This window comes from Aotus nancymaae, unplaced genomic scaffold, assembly GCF_030222135.1.
Source record: "Aotus nancymaae isolate 86718 unplaced genomic scaffold, 86718_ANA_hifiasm-v0.15.2.pri h1tg000067l, whole genome shotgun sequence".
NCBI lineage: Eukaryota > Metazoa > Chordata > Mammalia > Primates > Aotidae > Aotus > Aotus nancymaae.
In genome coordinates, this window is record NW_026988482.1 from 6612561 (window position 1) to 6624571 (window position 12011).

The window sequence follows — 12011 nt, forward strand, 5'->3', positions numbered from 1 at the left end:
CATCTAGGTTACATTGCCCTCGTCTCTCCAGGACTGGGATTTTCCTAATCCTTTTCACTTGTGAGAGGAAGATATAAAAGTGAATCTACCCTTACCTGATTCACATTTTGAGGCAGATTTTGGGAATGTGGAGAGGTGGTGAGCATTTTGAGACTCTTCTTCTGGTGCTAGTATTGAAATTCATTGTGTGACATTTAATAGCCACTCCTTTGGATCCAATGTTCCTTACCTGTAACAGCAAGAAATTGACTAAGTGATTACTTCTAATGTTCCTTTCAGTTCTGTCATTCTGTGAATTTTTTTTGTGCTAAGGATAAATCTTCAGCCCAGCTGGTCCCTTCCACTTTTTCCTGAGTTGTCTTCCTTCATCCCATAAATATTTATTGAATATCTCCATGTTCTTGAGGGTAAGGCCTGGGTTTTATTCAACTTTCCCCCATTACCTCGCACCACTAAGCAGGTGATTTCCAGTAGGATTGAAGTTAGTTTCTATTTAAGATTCCAATTTTGTCTAGAGGGGCTCACAGTTCTGATGAAGATTACAGGCATCACCAATTAATTATTTAATTAAAAACTGTGTATCTGTAAAAATTTAAAGACAAAAGTGGGGGAGAGTGGGTATGAAGGATGGCAGGAAATCTGGTTCCAGTCGTCCTTAAGCACAGGTATGTTCCAACAGGTAGTAAGAGTGCATACTAGTGCAAAAAGTAATGGTTAACACTAATTGAATGCTTTCAATGTGCCAGTGCTTTCCATGTATTATCTCAAGTAATACACACAATCATCCTATTTTCTATGTACTAGTATTATGTTTCACACTCGAAGTGGGCACAGAGATCCTCAGAAAATGGGATTAAATAAAAAGAGAGAGAGAGGTGAAGTAACATGCCCAGGTAACACTGTTAGAAGTGAGAGGCAGCATTTGAAACCAGACAACGCAACCTCACAGCCTGCAGTCCTAGCACTTCCCTAGGTAGATAAATAAGAAAAATCACGGTAACAATCGTGATTTCTCCAAGAGGCCAGACGAATTTGAACAGTGATGAGTCCAAGCTACAGAAGCAGCAGGGGGAAGTGGCTACCGAAGAGAAGGATAAAGATGTTTGCAAAGAGATAATATGCACTGTTCCAGGCTAGATACACAGGCGGAGAGGCAAACCGGCGGAATAAAACCCAACAAGCAAAATCTGGAGCGCGTCAGGATGACAGGAGACCGCACAGAACAGGTCGGAAGTGACGTCACTAGCTGAGTCTGGCGCTCGGCGGGACTGCGGGGCAGGTGGGATTCCGACCGGGAGTGGCGCACGGGAAGTTACGTAATGGAGGCGGTACCTGGTTGTGGAGGGTGACGCCACGAGCGGGGCGGAGCGTCTGGGGTCAGCTGGGAGCCTCAGATCCCCGACAGGTAAACCTGCCGGCCGGATCTGAACGGTGGCGGGGGTGGAAGCTGGGGTTGATGGCCCAGGTCGCTCTGGGCCCTAAGTTCGGGTGGACAGAGGTTAGGTAATGGACAACATTAGCATTAGTGGTGGCTGGAGAAAAGGCTCCTTGGCATGAGACTGCTTGAGGGGCTGAGGATATGGGGAACCCTTGGGAACTTGGTCTTAGGGGCCCGAGGTCGTCGAGGAAATACAGACAAGGTTGAGTCTTCTAGGAATCAGACATGGCTGGGGATCATGGGTTTCCGATCATTGGCGCTTATGTTGGAGAGACGGAGCCTGGGACACTGAGATGAGTTGACCTAGGGTTCACCTACCCCGACCTGTTCTGCTAATAGGGGACAGGGACCTGACTTTTTGTCTGTTAACTCATAGCACAGTGCCTTGCCACAAGTAGGCATTCTTTAGATGCTGTCGAATGAATGAATGAATGAACCAACCTGATTCTGGCTCCCCGGAAGATACTCTCCCAAATTTCAGTATACTAACCTCTGAATGTAGAAATGACTCCAGTTTAGTTTACTAATCAGTGGTTTATGAGGATGCTGGTGCAGGAGATACCCAGGACGTTGTTGGTTTTTGTTAGTTTTGTTTTTTTATGGTTATTGAAATTTAGAAATGTGTCTCTTCTCCGGGTGGAGAAGATGAGTCATTTGCTTTGGCTTCTTTCAGGTTCCTTTACTTTTCTGGGAAGAACTTCTAGGGCAATGATACTAGGGAGGAGTTGGACCGCTGTAAATAAGCTGCTGTTGTAGCACTGACTGTTCTCAATGCTTTCTTTTCAGCAAAATAAACTTACTTTCCTTTTTCTTGATGTTTTCTTCGTTATCTTATAAGTAAATGTACTACTTACATTTGAGGTGTGAGAATTATGACTCACAATAGTTATAATTGAGAATATACTTTATATTTTCGATTATAAAAATGAAAATGGTAATTTATAAACATCCAGTCAGAGATTACACCTGGTGTTTATAAATAAGGTTAACTCCTTCCAAACAGTTGTATTAATAGAGGGTCTCCAAAAGAAGATTAAGCTGTTTCTTTTGTTGGAAGTACTTGTTTAGGTATCTTAAATGTGATAAATAGTGGGGCTGGGCACAGTGGCTCACGCCTATAATCCCAGCACTTTGGGAGACCAAGGCGGGCAGGAGTTAGAAACCAGCCTGGCCAACATGGTGAAACCCTGTCTCTGCTAAAAATATAGAAAAAATTAGGTGGGCAGGGCACAAGCCTGTCATCCCAAATACTCAGGAAGCTGAGGCACGAGAATTGCTTGAACCCGTAAGGTGGAGGTTGCAGAAGCAGAGAATGCGCCACTGCACTCCAGTCTGGGCGAAAGAGTGAGATTGTCTCAAGAAATATAAATAAATAAATAAAATTTTAAAAATAAAAATTAATTTAAAAAATGTGATAAAAACTAGGCAGGGACCTAAAAAACAACTACTGTGACCAGATTGGTTTTGGTTGTCAAATGGAAAAAAAGTGCAGATGAGACTGTCCTCAGGCTGTGTAATGAAATCTTGGCATGAATCACTAGTGAGGTGAAAGTGTGTATGGGATCGGTAATGAGATAACAGCTCTGGAGAGGTTTCAGAATCTTACCATTAGATTAGGTATAGTGGGGTAGGAAACCCTGAACTTATGCCATACTGGTGTGTGTGTGTGTGTGTGTGTGTGTGTGTGTGTGTGTGTCTTTTACAAAGATGACACTAATAGGAATTTTTTAGATTTAAAATCTAAGATGTTCTTAAAATAGGTTGAAAACTCCAAAACGTTGACATGTAAATATATTATTGCACTATTTAAATTTTAAGTTTACCTACCCTTAAACCTTGTTTTCCCAATATCTGGAAAGTGCCCAGAATCATGCCCATTTGTGTATATTTTTACTGTGGTGCCAACTTTAGAATATACGTAAAAATAAGGTACAAAGTAATGTTTTCAGGTACTCTAGATTTATGTTAATATTATTGTCTTACTTAAAAATTAAATCACCGGGCATGGTGGTGCAAGCCTGTAATCTCAGCACTTTGGGAGGCAGAGGCAGGCAGATTACGAGGTCAGGAGTTCGAGACCAGCCTGGCCACCACAGTGAAACCCTGTCTACTAAAAATACAAAATTAGCTGGGCATGGTGGCATGTACCTATAACCCTAGCTACTTGGGAGGCTGAGGCAGGAGAATCACTTGAACCTGGGAGGCGGAGATTGCAGTGAGCCCAAATCACCACTGCACTCCAGCCAGGGTGACAGTGCAAGACTCTGTCTCCAAAAAAAAAAAAAAAAAACCAGTCTAATTTTGCTACCTCAGTCTCCTGTTCAGTGTGATGTCAATCTGCTGTTGTGATGTCCACTAAATTTTGCACATCTAAATCTCTGTGTAGTATAACTTTTATTCATAATGAGTTGCTATCTAAATGGTAACTTAGGTCTGTACATTGACATTCTTGAGGTTTTCAGTTTTGCAGAACACTGATATCTATGGACTCTAAAATGGACTTCATTTAAAGAAACCACGGACCATTAATGGACAAAAACATGAGTCAATATGTATTGTGGCATTCAAATCCTAGCACTTTGGGAGAGGTAAGTAGTTGACTGTTTTATGTTTGGTGAGATGGTAGAACAATCTTAAATTTGCCTAGGAAGCTATAGGATTGTGATTGAAAAGTACAGTTCTTAATCTGTTTATGTTTTAATCAAGACTTCCAAAGAGAGGTTTGTTTTGTATATATAAAGCAGTTGTTCTTACTTTCCTGTAAAGTTGATCAGAAATTTAAGATTGGTAAGCTATAATTACATTGTTCCTGGAAGGTTACTGCTCTGCTTTCTTTTTTGGCAGGGAACCTCCTTTCAACACTTTACATCCTGGTAGAAATAATTTAATCTGTGGATACCCGGTAGAAACGAGCCCTCAAATAGTCATTTAAATCCTCTTGCATTTAAGTTTGGCTATGTAATAGTATATGTACCAAATCTACTGATCAATTTTATCTTGTGCCTCAAGTTTAAGCAAGAAAAGAGGCTAAAAAAGGTTTTTTTTTCTTTATCCTGCCTTATTTATGCTATTTCATGTTTTCTTTCTTCTTTTGAAACATTTATTAGGTGGTTGATTCTCCAGGCCTTTTATCTTTCTGTCTCAAGGGGGTAAAGTTACTTTTTTCCCATTTTACCTTTTTTTTTTTTTTTTTTTTTTTTGAGACAGAGTCTCGCACTGTGCCCAGGCTGTAGTGCAGTGGCCTACACTGCGATCTTGGCTCACTGCAGTCTCCGCCGCCTGGGTTCAAGCAGTTCTCCTGCCTCAGCCTCCCAAGTAGCTGGTACTACAGGCGTGCACGCACGCCCAGCTAATTTTTTTTGTGTTTTAAGTAGAGACGGGGTTTCACCATGTTAGCTAGGATGGTCTCGATCTCCTGACCTCATGATCTGCCAGCCTCAGCTTCCCAAAGTGCTGGGATTACAGGCGTGAGCCACTGCGCCCGGCCCCATTTTACCTTTTTTAATTGATCTGTTTGTTCATTTTCAGAACATTGACTTCTAACTTTATGATACTATTTGGCACCTTTTAATCACTAAACATTAAACTTGTAGTTTTTTGCTGGTTTCCTTTGTAGATACACTGGCTTCTTGTTTAGAATTGGTTTAATTCTATAGCAGGCAGTACTTCTAGGAATTCATCTTTCAGATATATTTGGCCTTATACACAGAAATCTGTATTCAAAGATTTTTGTCATCATATTGTTTGAAATTAAAGAAAAAATAATAGCCTAACTAGAACCTGCTAGAAATAGCCTAAGTGTGTTTCAACTGAGGTCTAGTTAAATGACTGCCTTTACACAAAGTAATACTTAGCAGCTCTTAGGATAAAGTAAGTGCAGAGATGCAGATATGGAAAAAATCTCTAAGGTATATTGTGAACTGAGAAAACAATAAAAAGAACTATACATATAGTATGTTTTCACTTGTGCTTATATAAAGCATACATTTATATACATACATACAAAATTTCAAACCAGTGTAAGGAATTATTGACAGATACCTCTGGGGAATGAGACTAGGGACCTAGAGTAGGAAGAAGAGACTCACATCTCACATTTTTTCCATATACTTTTTCTGGTAGGTTGATTTTTTTTTACTATGAGCATGTTTGTATATTCATAATACTAAGAAGCAAACAGCAAGGTTTCAGGATAACTTTACAATTATAAGAGCCTTTCACTATTCCCTTATGACTTATTGTTCTTGTAATACTTGCACTATTTAGAAGAAGTAGGGTTACACAAATAAGGTTTTTCAGAGCTGCAATCTGTTACAATCTATTGTAATAGATTTTAAACCTTGACATTAGATTGTTACTATTAATAAGATCCTATGAATACTAAGTGCTTAGTCCTGCCAAATTCAATATTCATTTACAGTATATCACATGTTGCTGACATGACCAGGTGATATAGTGGGTGTTACTTTGTTTGCAAGCTAAGTTAGTATTGCAGTGGCATAGTTCTGAACTTCTCAATATTACTGAATGAGATGAACTTTGTTTTATTTGAAGGGCTATTTAGGGACTTTTAAAATAATTCTTACTATTATTTTACTTTGTTCTTGATGTTTAGAATTGGCTTAAGGCATTTTGAAGAATGGCTTGTTCTCTCTGTTAGTAAAATCAATAAACCAGAAAAATAATTTATATATATGGTAATCTCATTTTGTATTACTTCGAATTGGCTGATTATCTGCCTTGGGAATGCAGCAAAAAATTCTGGTGACTTTTACTTTGATAATCATTTCTGTCTTCCCACACTTCTATTGTAGGATACTTGGAATAGTAGTAATAGATTAGTAAAATGAATTATATGAAAAATGTAAAGATATAATAATCTTAATCCTCATTTTATTAATAGGGATTTTATTAGAAACTTGCTTGAGAATAGGCTTTGTAAAATGTGTATATGATACCACTGATTGTGTGTCTTGTTAAAAATCATAATGAAGGCTGCTAACTAGGGATTGAGTCATGGTTAGTAAAATAGAAGAGATTATGATATGTCAGGCATTTTATATCATACTTAGAAGAGTATTTTGCATATAGTCATCTCTGTTAAATGATGATGCTTTGCTTCTTGATGTCCTTGGGATTAATCACTATTGTCATGAAGGGGAAATCAGTGAGTGGGATGCCTAGATTAAGACTCCTTATTCTTGCTAAGTGAATGGAGAGCAGTGAACTGAATCCAAGGACAGATTGTTTTCCTAAATCAAGAGGATAGAATATGGTAAAGGTGACATGGAAAGAAAGGAGATGACATTGAATGTAAAAGTTACATGTAAAGAACACAGATTTGAGGAAAGATGTCTCTATATGTGTGTGTATAGGTATATATAGTACATTATATCTACATTTATGTATATTACCTACATATGTTCCAGAAACATATATAGACAGAATATATATATTCCAGGAATATATATATGAAAACCAGCTAGGAAGTTATCCAGTTAGTGCAATGAGAAAAAAAAATTCATTAAGGCCTTAGAGCTGGGCCTGTCATGGGCTAATTCATGATTTTTAGAGTAGCTTAAATAATTTTGGAAGTTTTAAGATTATTCACAGAGTTGAAATGACAGGAAGGCAGACCTAAGCCTAAGTGAGAAAATTAAAATCTAGCAACATAAACTATTATGTTAGTCATATCTTTTGAGATTCTGTTTTGTATTGTTTTAGGGAGGGGAGAAAGAAGAGAGAACTCAAAAATTTATTGCTGTTCAATTTGAATTGAGCTAGAACATTAGCCTTTCCTAGCATTCCAATTGTTTATGACCAAGATTAACCAAGATTAACAGATCCCATTAACCTATAAAACATTAATACACAAACACTGATTTAATTACCTTGCAGAACAGAACTGTTTTTAATCAGTTTTGTGATCCTATAAAAGGGCGATTGTGATGATCTAGGTTGAGGGTAATGGGACTATTTAGAAGACTTTGGAAGGGTTGGAGAAACTCCATAGGAAGTGTACTTGTTCTCTGTTATATGAAGCCAAATTTCACTCTAAATAAGAGAAAGTATAGAACTATTAATAGTTAGCAGTGAAGCAGACTGTTGAGAGGCAGTGAACTCCTGGGAATTAGGGTTGCTTAAGCAGAATTTGAACATCAGGAACATTATAGAGGGGATTCTTCATTGTATGGGAGAGTGTACTAGATTATTCTGGAGGCCTCTTTCAAATCCTAAAAACTTTTTTATAGTGTAATGAAGTGATTCATTGTAGATGGGTTTATATCTATTATTCCTATATTTAAATACTGATAGCTAACATATCCACTGGTCACTTATCTACCAACCTCAACTCACCTATAACCAGGGCATAAATTTTAAAATTACTTGAACTTCAGATTATAAGACACAAAATCAACATGCTTTTCTCAGGTCCTTACTCAGTTTACTTTTATTTTAGACACAGTTCTGATAGGCTTAATTAGCTGGTATCTAACTCCATGGGATATTAGAAGTAACAGATTATGAATAGGCCAGGAACTGATATTAGAGGCAAAGAAAAAAACTCATAAAGTAGACCAGATAATTTAAAATTGTAGCAACCTGAGTCCTTTTGATAAGATGAAAACTGAGATGAAAACCTCTATATTAATGGATATTCAAAATGATATCTCTGACTGAACAGAAATAATTTACATTTAGTATTTTCAATTGAAGTAGTTAGGGAAGAATACCTAAATTTTAGAAAGATCTCTTCAGTGTGTTTAATAACAAAAGACAGACAGATATTTTGGCGTTTGGGGAGGCTGCATTGTACAGTGGAAAGAGCGCAAACTCTAAACTAATATAGACAGATTTGAATCTGGGCTCCGTTCTCTTAATTAAGTTTTATTATTCATTTCAAGCCTCAATTTCCTCAGCTGTAAAAAGGAATTTACTGAAGGTTAGATAATGTATATAAAGGCTTGCCTATATTAGGTCTAAGTAAATTATAGCTTTTATTGTTACTATTTCATTATTACCATGAAGCTTACTTTATCTTGGTTTAAAAAAATTTGTGGCTGTTCAAATAGAGCGAGGACAAACTTATCGAATAGTTTTAGTGTAAGTTTAATATATGTAATGCTAATAGTGGTGATGGCATGCTTGAAAAAACTTTTTAAAAATTATACAAGTAATTCGTATCCACTTTACAAAAATTAGGTTATAGAAAATATACCTAAGCAAAAAAGAAGAGTAAAGTTTATCACTGTAATATTTTAGTGCGTTCTTCATTTTTAAACTGCTTTGACGTTCTTGCAGGTTGTCACTTCTGAGTAGTGACTGCTGAAATGGATTCTATATTACTACTGTTGGGGAATTTACATTAGTCACTTTCTAATCATAACATGAAGTGAAAGATTGTGACATGGGACAATACTGATTAAAATAAAGTCCTGGTAAATTTTGTTTTATTGAAACCAGTTTTATGGAGTGGTGGGGTGTTGCTTTCTGTTCTGGAGCCAGAGAACCCAAGTTTGAATCCCAGCTCTGCTATTTACCAGCTGGGTAACCACCCGAATTTCTTAATTTCTCTGTACTTTGGTCTCTTTATCTGTAAATTGGGGATAATGGTAGGATCTAATTCATGGGTGGTTATGAGGATATAAAGGAATTAATCTATATAATGTGTTTAGAGCAGTGCCCGGCACACATTAGCTGCTATGATGATTAATTTTTAGGCAGGTTTATACAAGCATATAAGATAAACAGAATGAACTACAAAATTAAGTCAGTGAGATTAAAAACCTCTTCTAAGAAAGAGAAGAAAGAGGTATGGGACAGAGGCTAGTGTCCCCTGAGGGACATAGGCCTCTGGTAATTATTTACGGAGCTGAAATTTCAGATGGCTATAACCCGTCTTCTGTTGCATCATGGACATGTTTACAATATTTTTACTTTATGTTTTTCATTTGAACCTTGCAAAGGGGTCTGAATTTTTCCATTTGAAGGCATTGTTTCTTTTTCTCCCTGTTTAAGTAGTTCAGTATTTTTGAACCATAATATTTTCACATCAGTTTCTTTCCCTACTCCACAAAGTCAACATCTTTTTATGCTATCTCTTCCAACAAGCATTTTGGCTACGCTTTCAGAGATCAAAAGCTCTTTAAGACAATTTGATATCATGGCTAGAGATCAAAGAGATGCAAGAAATTATCATTAAATCCGTTTATCCAACTACAACCTCAGGAAGATTCTGTAAGAACTTTAAATTCTGTTGCAATTTTCAGTGGAGTATTAATCAGAGAGATAAGCCAATGAACGTATTTAGCCATTCTGTATAATGTACCTTTTCAAAAACTTCCTTTTCCTTTTCTTTCCTTTTGACTTTCTCCTTTTGTTCTTATAGCATGGTATCTAGTAATCTGATTACTTACTGACCAAAAAGTAGTGTTTAATTTCCCTTAAAAACATTATTAGACTTGTAGTAGAGTTTTTTTGTGTTTGTTTTGTTTTCAAGCATCAAGTACCACGTTTTTGAAGACCATGGCCTATCATCATTATGCATTCAAGATTTGAGTCTGAATAACCTCATCAAGACTTAGATCTTCTTCAGAAGCTTCAAGTCTCATCTGCATTAAAGCTCCCCATTGAACTCTCACAAAAGCACAAGCTTAAAGGGACTAAAATCCATTAATACATTCCATTTTATATCCCTTCCTCTGACTTCTCTTCAGTTTCCTTGGCCTCTAGGGTCTTTCATATTGCATATGTTCTTTAGACTAGAGGCAAGGAGACCGTGCTTTCCAAAAAAATATGTGTTCTGTGGCCATAAGTTTTTGGTAGCAAAGTATAAATTTAGCATGATGAATTTAGAATTAGGTCTTTTATGGCATCCTATAAAAAGTTGAATTAATAGGCCAGGCACAGTGGCTCACGTCTGTAATCTCAGCACTTTAGGAGGCTAAGGCAGGCAGATCACCTGAGGTCAGGTGTTTGAGACCAGCTTGGCCAACATAGAGAAACCCCATCTCTACTAAAAATACAAAAATTAGCCAGGCGTGGTGATGCGTGCCTGTAATCCCAGCTACTTGGGAGGCTGAGGCAGGAGAATCACTTGAACCCGGGAGGCAGAGGTTACAGTGAGCCAAGATCATGCCACTGCACTCCAGCCTGAACGACAGAGCAAGACTCCGTCTCAAAAAAAAAAAAAAAAGTTGGATTAACAATAAGAAAATGTGGATGAAGCGGTAAAAATATTTTGGGTTAGATTATACTCTCAGAAGCTGTGTGGTTTAGAGAAAAGGGCCCCCAACCTAAAAGTTAATGGTTCTTATTCTCTCTGCCTTGTACTAGGTATAAGGTAACTGAGAAAGTGACTTAACCTCTCTGAACCTCGATTTCATTATCTATAAAGTGAAATCTGACATTTTCCCCGCCTACCTCACAGGGTTGTTGTGAGGATCAAATGAAATAATATACATAAAAAGGCAAATATAAAATGTATAATACAGACATAGGGTCCTGTTACATAGTTGTAAGTCATTTCCTCAGATCTTGGGTGTAGGAAGGCAGGAGATTTAAACTCACTGAAAGCATGTACCATGTCCAGGCTGGATACGTGGTAACAAGGCTATGTTAAATTTTTTTTCTCTGAGTTGAGTCCCTAAAGTACTATCATGGGCTAATTCTAAGAAGGAGCACGACTATATATTCCCCTAAAATTATAGTTTAGCGTTGTTAATGCTCTAGAGAAGTTATGGGAGTTATGGGTTATAACATATTAGTAATTTGTGAAACATTTTTAATAAAATGTGACCAGCATTTTTTTTTAATGAAAGAACATAGCATTCCACATGGTAAGAGTAAAAAATTGTTTTAGTCATATGTACAAATGCGTGTGTGTGAACGTGTGTGTACTTCGTCATTAAATCAAATGTACTTTTTTTCTGTGAGTTGCAGTTGCTATTCTTTTTTTTCTTCTTCTTTTTGAACGGAGTCTGATTCTGTTGCCCAGGCTGGAGTGCAGTGGCGTGATTTTGGCTCACTGCAGCCTCCGCCTCCTGGGTTCAAGCGATTCTCCTGCCTCAGCCTCCTGAGTAGCTGGGATTATAGGTGTCCAGCACTGCACCTAGCTAATTTTTGTATTTTTAGTACAGACGGGGTTTCGCCATGTTGGCCAGGCTGGTCTCAAACTCCTGACCTCAGGTGATCCGCCCACTTCGGCCTCCTAAAGTGCTGGGATTACAGGCATGAGCCACTGCACCCGGCCTCTTTTTCTTTTTGAGACAGGGTCTCACTTTGTTAACCAGACTGGAGTGCAATGGCACAGGCTGCAGCAGTGGTATGATCATGGCTCACTTCAGCCTTGACCTTCTGGGCTCAAGTGATCGTCCCACCTCAGCTTCCCCATGTAGCTGGGACAACAGGCGCGTGCCACCACACCTGGCTAATTTTTATATTTTTTGTAGAGATGGGGTTTCATCATGTTACCCAGGCTGGTCTTGAACTCCTGAGCTCAAGCAGTTCACCTGCCTTGGCCTCCCAAAGTGCTGAGATTACAGACATGAGCCACTGTGCCCAGCCATCAGTT

At 38.0% G+C, this 12011-nt stretch overlaps 2 protein-coding genes across 6 annotated transcripts in view; one reads left to right on the plus strand and one right to left on the minus strand.

The window, feature by feature from the left end:
- Window positions 1–1191, minus strand: part of EHHADH (enoyl-CoA hydratase and 3-hydroxyacyl CoA dehydrogenase) — a 97587-nt gene extending 96396 nt beyond the window's left edge. Inside the window, exons 1-2 of the mRNA XM_012457678.3 lie at window positions 1083–1191; window positions 96–229 (exon numbers count right to left, since the gene is read on the minus strand). The gene's annotated coding sequence lies outside the window, so the exon portion shown is untranslated. The remainder of the gene's footprint in view (window positions 1–95; window positions 230–1082) is intronic.
- A 135-nt stretch (window positions 1192–1326) lies between these two features.
- The window catches only part of MAP3K13 (mitogen-activated protein kinase kinase kinase 13), a 195493-nt gene continuing 184808 nt past the window's right edge, over window positions 1327–12011 (plus strand). For 4 of the 5 annotated variants that reach the window (XR_010338936.1, XM_064366888.1, XM_064366887.1 and 1 more), the window contains exons 1-2: window positions 1327–1405; window positions 3901–4026. The gene's annotated coding sequence lies outside the window, so the exon portion shown is untranslated. Of the gene's footprint in view, window positions 1406–1441; window positions 1504–3900; window positions 4027–12011 lie in introns of those variants that run through there. The other variant, XM_064366891.1, reaches the window with a different exon arrangement.